The 8,542-nt window shown below is 40.2% G+C and overlaps 1 long non-coding RNA gene across 4 annotated transcripts in view; it reads left to right on the forward strand.

Moving 5' to 3' along the window:
* Window positions 1-7,291, forward strand: part of LOC113243979 (uncharacterized) — a 52,051-nt gene extending 44,760 nt beyond the window's left edge. For all 4 annotated transcript variants that reach the window (XR_007188668.2, XR_006408404.3, XR_007188669.2 and 1 more), the window contains one exon: window positions 2,190-7,291. This is a non-coding gene — a long non-coding RNA (uncharacterized LOC113243979). The remainder of the gene's footprint in view (window positions 1-2,189) is intronic.
* The last annotated feature ends 1,251 nt before the right edge of the window (window positions 7,292-8,542 follow it).

An 8,542-nucleotide genomic window follows, 5' to 3' on the forward strand; every position in this document is an offset into this window, starting at 1 on the left:
TTCTTCTTGGAATTTTGGCAGAAGAAAGGGAGGATGTATTTGATGATGAACTGCATCTAGCTGCTCATGCTGAACCCTGGAAACAGTGTACCTGCTCCTCAGTCCTGACCAGTGGCAGATGCTCGCTATATTGGGGGGGGCGGTCTAGTTAGAAGCATGTTACAGTCTTCCATGATACAGCCCTTCACCTGGCTCTTCCAGAGACATGATCCAAGGAAGGCCAACTTCTCCTGAGTGTTAGTAAAAAGCTGGGTCATGAGCAGCCATTATTTTTAGACAACAGTAGGTGATGGACAAAGAAAGACACGTAACTAACAACATGTGTTTTTGCACTGCGTGGATCACAGTCCTTCAGGAGTTTACTGTTGATAAGACAGTTGCCAATACGCTACAGAACTGTGTCAGGAACACCAAAGAAACAGAATCGATCATTTGTGAAGAAGCAGATCTAATGGATCTAATGGATCTAATCCTCCATTAGACTTGGTATATTATCAAAATAAGAGCACAAGGGAAGGTCAAATCTACCCTCCAAGTTCCTAATTATAATTCAGAGAGCCAAGAGGGAAAGGGAAGGGAGAAAAAATAAATAAATGAATAAATGAATAAATAAATAAATAAATAAATAAATAAATAAAATTTTTAAAAAATGAAAAAAGCTGCTTGGATTTGGGAACACTGAATGGAAAGATATTTCTGTCTTTGATGTCAAATATCCACATAGTCACTTTTTTTCCCCTAAAGGCATTTAATTTTGTGGGATTGAATCCTTCTTTATGATGCCTAGAAAAATATAAATGCCATCAACTATTTGATCTCATCTGAGTAGTTTGAAGGCTGTTTGTTTGTGGGTAGGGAATTTAACACCACAACAAGCGCTAAAAGCCTACAACACGTCAACTATGAATGATTTACAGCCAACAGTCACAATGCAGGTCAGATGGTGCATTTCTGATGTTAAAAAAAAAAATCACTTAAAAGTGTGTATCCAGAAAACATAAGACATTTGTATTATTTGTCATCCACTGAAAGCTAAATAGCATTGGGATATGGTTATTTTAAGTTACAGTTTGAAAAACCAAAACCAGTGATTGCTGAAAACAAACCAAAAGGGAAAAAAAAATGTGCTAATTTAAATGGTTTTGAAAATTGGCACAAAGGAGAAAAAAGGGCCTTTCATGTGATATATAAGGAAAATCTGTTGAAGAAAATTAGCCCCTACAGGAATAGGATTGATAATGTGACATTTACTCACTTTGATCTAAATTTAACATCTACCCACGTTTTCAACGTTCCAGTCCCCTTCTGGTTACTATAGTGATCATACCTTGCAACTCAACATTTCATTCCTGGGTAACAGACAACAATCGTGGATAACAGGGAGGGCATAGGTAAAAATCTGCTTTATTAAATACTATCTGGGAATGCCTGGGTGGCTCAGTCAGTTAAGTGTCTGCCCTCAGCTCAGGTCATGATCCAGGGTGCTGGGCTCGAGTCCCACATCGGGCTCCTTGCTCAGCTGAGAGCCTGCTTCTCCCTCTGCCTGCCGCTCCCCTGCTTGTGCTCTCTCTCTCTGACAAATAAATAAATAAAATCTTTTAAAAAAAATACTATCTGGAGTTTCTTAATTGAAAAGGATCTCTCTCTTCCCTGCTCCCTCTCCCTCTTTTCAGCATGTCTTAGGGTTGCTACACCTAATGAGGAGATTGAGATACCCCCAAACGCGAGTTGTGCAAGAAGACTCGAGCATGTTTAAGCACTAATTGTGAGTGTAAGGACCTTGACATGATGGCATAGCAGTGCAGGGGACACAAAACATAAAGGTTCTAAAATCAGTACTTTTGGAGGCACCTGGGTGGCTCAGTAGGTTGAGCGTCCAGCTCTCAATTTCAGCTCAGGTTATGATCTCAGGGTGGTGGGGTGAGCCCCGCATCTGGCTCCCTGCCCAGCGGGGAGTCTGCTTCTCCCTCTGACTCTGCCCCTCCCCTGTCTCGCAAATGTGCTCTCTCTGTCTCTCAAATCAATCAATCAATAAACATCTTTAAAATAAATACTTTTCAGCTGGAGCTGTCCTAGAAAGTCACTCTTGATGTTTAATGAAACCGTGGACAAAAAATATACCCTCAATAGCTGGAGCATCTGTTCTGTCTAGTAACATACCATATTCTATGTTTATTCTTCTAATATAGACAGATCCATGATGTGGGGAGATTTGTTTTTTCCACAAAGGCAACTTGCATTAGAAACTTACAGATAAATGCAGAAGAATCTCCTGACCACTGAAAAGACAAACAGTAAGTACTTCATTATATTGTGCTCTATGCTTTTAAAACATCTTGTCAAAAGGCCTTTTTCAGCTCTCCAATAAAAAGAGCATCCGAAAAGATTTATACCTGAGTAGCACCGAGCTATTCCGACATTCACCTTTCTAGGTATTGGCCCTGCGATGCAGTCTTAATGTGTTAGAGACAGCGACAAGTCAATTGAAATGCAGGGCTCTGAAACAAGGACTCACATTTTTTTTTTTTTTTAATTATCTCTACCTCCAACATGGAGCTTGAACTCCTGACTCCAAGATCAAGAGTTACATGCTCCACAGACCGAGACAGCAGGTGCCCCAAGAACCCACAGTATTATTTTGGGGGGGGGTGTTTTAAAGATTTTATTTATTTGAGAGAGAGAAGGTGCACGAGCAGGGTGAGGGGCAGAGGGAGAAGCAGACTCCTCGCTAAGCAGGGAGCGTGATGCAGGGCTCAGTCCCAAGACTCTGGGATCACAACCTGAGCCAAAGGCAGATGCTTAACCGACTAAGCCACCCAGGTGCCTGAACCCCCACTTTTAAATCTAACTTTTCCATTGCCACACAGTAAGCAAAGGCAAACATAAACAAAAATTTTAATAAAACAGACCAAAAATATACTGAAAAAGTGGAGAGTGATAAAAAGAGAAGGGGAATATTAAGAAATCACAGTGTTCAAATATGTTCAGAAAGCTAATAGTAATACTAATGGTAACAGTTACGAATCTCTCCTTATGTGCCCAGCCCTAAGACAGGTACCTTAACTTTCATCCTCATATTTAATCCTCATGACAGCTATAGAACACTGTCATCATTAACACCTCCATTTTACAGATGAGAAAGTAAAGCCGAGAACATAAAAGTAACTTGATCAAGCGTTTCCAATTACTCCAGTAAGTGGTAGGACTTGGACATATTTTAAAAAGTGATAACAACAAAAAAAGCCCAGGTAGTCCAGAGGAGACATTATGGGTAGTTGGTCTCACCAGTGCGAAAATATAACACAGGGGATCCTTGGAGCTTGGACGGTAGCCCAAACCAATTAATTCATAGTCAAGAGTCCAGAACAGGTACCCAAAACTCCCCTTGAAAGGAGGGAACCAGAAACTGGGATGTAGATTTGACTTTGATAAAGCCTTTTTGTTTTTCTATATATGGAAATCTTCATGTGCCCTTTAAAAAAAATATTTACACTTATGTATATAGCCACATCCTCTAATTGGGAAGTGGAATAGGTAGAAATTCCTTAGAATACCCGATATGCCAGCACATGATAGTTGTAGACTTTATGTTTTTTCCTCCTACAAAGTAGTCTATGGACCAAAATGGGTTGTAGGTTTATTTCTGTTCTTAGGAACCCATGGTGGACGTCAAACAGTGATAATCATATTTCGTTACAGCCCGGTGTAATTATAGCAGTTCATTCTGCAAGCATGTATTATTGATTATTGTTCCATAAGACTCAATCACAGATGAAATGTAAGATAGAGTGGTCTCTTGTAAAGTGACTTACATAAAAATTTAATGGGTTCATACCGAACTTCAAAATGACGGGTAAAAAAGAACAGTAACTGAAACGCACCACAAGAGGGCGCGCTGGCACTTTTAAATTCAATAACTTGGATCGTTAGTATAAAGACAAGGTGCAGATTTTAGTTACAAGCCAGGTGCTCTTCTACAGTCATTAAATATCAAATCTCAAGATTTTTGAAGTAACTTTGTGCGGTTTGAAAACAACGACGAGGCTTTTAAGACACTTTTTTTTTGTTTTCAGAGAAAGAAATGAGATTTTTTTCCCCTTAAAAACGTATTTTCCTGGGTTAATGTTTTATTAGATACATACTTTGTACCATCACCAGTTATCAAGACAGCTTGGAGAAAATGAAAAGAAAAAAAATTTTCTTTTTTCTTATCAGCAATACAAGTTACAAATTCGTGAAACTGGGGTTCATTTTAGTACATGGAGGAAAGGTTAATTGGAGAGAATCATGACAAATTAATAGAGATTCGCATAGTCTTCTCCATACCCGTTACCCTCACACAAGTAACTAGGTGACTCAATATACATTAAAGAGTGGCTTTTATTGACAAGACTGTCTGTCATAGTTAGGTCCTAATAGTGCCTCTTTGATAACCAGTGTGATCTGAACATGGGATTGAAAAAAGAATATGAATGTTGTACCCTAAAGTTATGGACTGAAAATAAAGAAAAACAGGCAAACGACAAAATTCTCATAACATATGTGGTTTGAGGCAACCCTGGAAGTATATATGGTGTCTCTCTGTCAGAGGAAAATTTAGAAATATTTTCACTGGAAATGTTCATTTAGTTCAGGGATTGGCAAATTTTTTCTGTAAAGGGCCAGTTAACAAATACTTCTGGCTTTGCAGGCTTATGGTCTCTGTCTGCTTGGAGCTACTCACTTTTGCTACTGTGGCGTGAAAGCAGCCATAGACAGGCAAATGAATGGGGCTGGTTGTGTTCCAATAAAATGTTATTTACAAAAATCAGGTGCCAGGCTAGATTTGGCCCCAGGGTCATAATTGGCTGAACCTTGCTTTAGTCTAGCTGTGGATCCCTTAACAGAAAAGGGGTGAAGGAGTGGAAGAAATAGCTTTGGAGACCTGGACATGGGGGGAAAAACAACCTCTAACTGGAGAGTATACGGATATAAAAAACTTCACCTCAGGTCCCAAGAGATGCTCAACAGAATCCTTAGCAAGAAGCCAAAATAACAGCTGTCTTAGGAAGAAGTGTATTTTAGAAAATTGGTTGAAACATGTGCATAGGCCTACGTCTAAAATAAGTAAAGCCCCAAAGGCGCAGTAAATCAAAAATATCTGAGAGATGGGGAGTTTGCCCAGAGCATCGGTAGCCCTGGCATGGTGAGCCACCAAGAAGTAAGGAAAATCTGGAACCCTGCAGGAAACTATAAAGTTTTGCAGCAAGATAATTGTGGCTGATAAATTAGGCCCAAGAATGGACTTTCAGAACATAAGGAAGCACCCCTAAGTTCCAGCTCAAGGACATTTTCTAAAGGACTGCTGAAACTTTAAATATGTTGAAAATAGTTTCCATGGTTCATAGAAAGAGCAGATACATTTCCTAAGAGTGACAGATGTATTATACTTTGATTTGGGAGATGAGCTAAGATTTCCACAAAATCAATTAATTAATTGCTGGAGAAAAAGGCTTAGGAGACTTATATACTGCCATGGTTCCCAAGTCTGGTGGCAGAAAAATGTCAAGGAGATTTCTTTAAAAACACAGTTTCTCAGGTCTCATTCCAGACCTATTGGATTAGATTTCCTGGGGCCTAGGGCCCAGGCATTTTGACAGTACTGCCCAGGTGGGTCCTGAGTATGGCCAGGCTAGCATAAACCCAGGGGCTGGCATTTGGTAGCCACTAAGACAAAGGACAAGCCCCGGGTTTGAAGTTTGGCCATGCTAGGTTCAGACTCAGGCTCTGCCTTATATTAGTCATTTGACCTTGAGCTAGTGATGTAACATTTCCAAGCTTCAATCACAATACCCATAACGTGGAGCCTATGTTTGCCGCTATGGGAAGGATTGAAAATCTGTTGTGGCTGTCAGGTTTGGAGTATAGAGGCCTCTGGCTCTTTGACATCCTCTCTCCTCTTTCTTCATTGGGATAATGTAGCTGGATTTGCTCCATTCACCAGTACACAAGATTTTACTAAAAGTGAGGGCATTTTTAAGAAGATATGTAAGTTCAGTTTTGTTCCATAGAAGCATTTCTTCTTGAATTTCCTGAGAACTCTGGGTTCACGTCATGCCATCTCTACTCTTAAACACCACCTGGGGAGGAAGAAGACAAAGGAGGGAGATGTCGAGGCCTCAAACGTCCCATCAAGTCCTAGCTTGTGCTGACTTTCTTTGCAACTTGGCTTAAGGCAGTTCCAAACTCATCGTTGGTAGCTTGGCCTCGGATTCCAAATTCCTGTTGTAGTTGAGCTTTGTTCTTACATGCAGGTGTAGGAGGTTTTTCGTGTCAGAAGTTCAGGCCAGAGCGAATTAGGCCACACCTGCTGCTCCTTTACTTTCTCTATTCTCTGGTCTCTCTGAACGAAGAACAACATCCCTCCCTCTGAATCTGGAGTGTGGAAAACGACTGGGCAGTCTACCAATTGTTGTTTGGCGGCAGACGTGATACCAACGAGGGAGTTCACAACTCCCTTCCTCTGGCCAGAAGCATGCTTCTTATTTGTAAGCAATTATTCATCTACTCTTTGGAAAGAGGGGTTGTTCCTCCTTCCTGAACACAGGAGACTGAAACGAACTCATCAAAGAGGAAAATAAGTTTGCAGTGCATGTTGTTAAATCTGTCTCCACAGTAGGAAAGTAATTGGGGGACATAGGAGAAATGGAGTTTGGTAATCATTTCCTTATTTTGTTGAAAGAAGAAAGCCAGGAAAAATAAAATTCTGGTTAAAGAAAGAGTTGCTTTTGTTTACAGGTTTGTAGTGACCTCTCTAGTGGTTATGGCTGGTAAGTCAGAAAGGCAAGTTTACATTTCAGGAGCTGATGGGCTCAGTGTATGAATCAAGTTTCTTTGTAAGTAAAACCTGAAGGTTTGGTTGTATTCTAATTTAGAGTTGGACATTAGCCAAATTAGGGGTGAGGAATTCATCAGCAGGTTTACTGCTTAATTTTACTATTGGTCCTACTTAGCAAATTCAAGCAGAATAAAGGAGGCAGCTATAGTCTTTCAGGGAATCAAGATAGGACAGTTGGACAGCATTTGAACATTAGAGGGTTGTTTTGTTTTGTTTTGTTTTAGGATAATAGCTCTAGAAATTGAATGATATTTGTAAGGTCTAAAAGTAAATCTACCCTAACTAAGCACATCTCTCAGAATCTCGAGAGAAATAGATATTCTCTTGAATATTCAATGGAGTGTTCAATTGGTTCAAGTTAGTCAGAAGTAAAATTGTTAAATAAAGCTGAAAACACTCAATGTGAACAAAAAAGGACAAGAAGATGAGTGGCCTGCTCCCCCCTTTTTTTTTAGGTTAGCAATCTTGAATGCAAAAGGAGTCTTATCTTTCAGATAAACTATTAATGCTTTTTATTTTTCTAAAATAACATTAGAAGGGATTACTTTGGGGTCAGAATAATGGTATTACTTTTGGTGCTTGAAATAATTGCTTTGTGCATTTCCAGGCCCTTTTGATATTTGTGATGGAGAAAATTAGCTCAGGCCAGGAGAAAGGCTTTCAACACTGTGCTACTTACAGTGTTTTTTACAAATGGACTGCGACATACTGAGATACCACTTGATGATGGTGCTTCCCCACACAATGAAAACTTGGAATAAAATTAAAAAATAAGTAACAAGTTATATGGAAACAAATAGTTAATTCAGCTAAAATATCACCTTATAAAACTAGAAACCTTGGCAACATCTTTTCTTTTGTTCCTTCTGCCCCTAATCTGTGCCCAAGGTCCCACTCCCTTCCTCTGCATTTTCTTGGCCACTGCTTTGTAAATTTTTTCAATATCTTTCCCTCTAACCTACCAGAGCAGCTTTCTAAATATGTTCCTGCATTTCCCTCTATTTTTTGGTAATCCATCCTCCTGAAACACAGACCCAATTATGGCATCCTTCTACTAAAAACCTTTGTTTGACACAACTCTGATGATCCTGGTGAAGACAAGTGTCCCTGGGGTTCTCTTTGCTTTGAAGTAAAACCTTCACTAACAGTCCAGGCCCACGGAGAGAGGAGTGTCAGGGCTAGGCAGATTGTCAGACCCCAACCAGGTAACTTGGAGTTCTTCCAGAAGCCACAGGTCTAGCAGAAAACTGATTGCTGATGAGAACACTGAGACAGAAGCCCAGTTGCATGCAGTGGGTACATGATGAGGGTGGGGGAAGGCCGCAGACCCAATGGACGTTGAGTGCCAAAGCGCACTGGACAATGAATAGTAGCAGCTGGGCTAAATTTAGAGCCCATTCTCCAGTAGATATGGGACAGTCTACTTCTTGGCCTATTTGGGAACTCCCAAAGGCTGAACTGACCAGTTTGGGATCTTGGTAATGCCAGGGAAGCAAGACTAAGAAGGGCTTCCTCCATTTTCTATAATCATGGTTCCCAACCTGAGCTCATCATATGAATTTCTCAGGAAGATTTCGGGGGTCCATTACAAATGGTCTGAATCAGATTATACAGATTATCCAGATGTGGCCCCCAGAAATATGTATTTTAAACAAGCTGTCCAGT

This window comes from Ursus arctos, unplaced genomic scaffold, assembly GCF_023065955.2.
Source record: "Ursus arctos isolate Adak ecotype North America unplaced genomic scaffold, UrsArc2.0 scaffold_4, whole genome shotgun sequence".
NCBI lineage: Eukaryota > Metazoa > Chordata > Mammalia > Carnivora > Ursidae > Ursus > Ursus arctos.